Consider the following 1,117-nt stretch of genomic DNA (forward strand, 5'->3'; position numbering starts at 1 on the left):
CAACCACAAAGCAAGTAGGTGTTCCCAACTTACCCCAGAAGAAGAAACTCAGAACAAGAAAAAATTAAATATGACAAAATATGACCCAGGTTTGACTCCTCATAACCCACATAAGCCATACTCACAAGGTGATGCACAAGGTCACACATACGTACAAGGTAGTGCATGCATGGGGAGTTTGACTAAAGAGGCTAGAGGTCCTGGTGTGCCAATTCTTTCTCTCCCTCTATCTCTCTCTTATAATTTTTTAAAAGTGATAGTAAATGTGCACAAAGAGAAATGTATTTGTAGGGCTGGAGAGATATCTTAGTGGTTGAGGCACTTGCCTGCAAAGCCAAAGGACCCAGGTTTGATAACCCAGGATCCACGTAAGCCAAATGAACAAAGGGGCACATGCATGTGGAGTTTGTTTGCAGTGGCTAGAGGCCCTGGCATGCCCATTTTTCTCTCTTTCTTTCTCTCTACCTGCCTATTTCTGTGTGTGTGTGTGTGTGTGTGTGTGTGTGTGTGTGTGTGTGTATAAATATATATATATATATATACATATATATATATATATATATGATAAAAAAATAAAATAAGTGCTTGCTTCTGCAGCACATATACTAAAATTGGAATGATACAGAGAAGATTAGCATGGCCCCTGCACAAGGATGACATGCAAATTCGTGAAGCATTCCATATTTTTTGAAGAAAATTTCCCCAGTCTCTTAAAAGAAAGGCCTATCAAGATACAAGAAGCCAACAGAACTCCAAACAGACTGGACCAAAGGAGAAACTCCCCAAGACATATTATCATTAAGACTCTAAACATTGACACCAAAGAGAAAATCCTAAAAGCAAAAAATATTTGTGGGTTATTCAACTGATAGAGGCCTAATCTCTAGAATCTACAAAGAACTCAAAAATCTAAACAGTAAGAAGTCAAACACCCCATTCACAAAATGGGGCAAAGAAATGAACAGGCAGTTCACAGAGGAAGAAACACAGATGGCAAACACACACATAAGAAAATGTTCATCATCCCTAATAATCAGAGAAGTGCAAATTAAAACAACTATGAGATTCCACCTTACCCCAATAAGGATAGCAAACATCAAAAAATCAAACGAAAATA

General features: G+C 38.0%; 1 non-coding gene across 1 annotated transcript; it reads left to right on the top strand.

The window, feature by feature from the left end:
• Nucleotides 1-581: 581 nt before the first annotated feature.
• Nucleotides 582-688, top strand: LOC123460348. The gene has a single exon (XR_006636913.1). It is a non-coding gene; the product is annotated as a U6 spliceosomal RNA (small nuclear RNA).
• The last annotated feature ends 429 nt before the right edge of the window (nt 689-1,117 follow it).

This window comes from Jaculus jaculus, chromosome 4, assembly GCF_020740685.1.
Source record: "Jaculus jaculus isolate mJacJac1 chromosome 4, mJacJac1.mat.Y.cur, whole genome shotgun sequence".
NCBI classification, from domain to species: Eukaryota; Metazoa; Chordata; class Mammalia; order Rodentia; family Dipodidae; genus Jaculus; species Jaculus jaculus.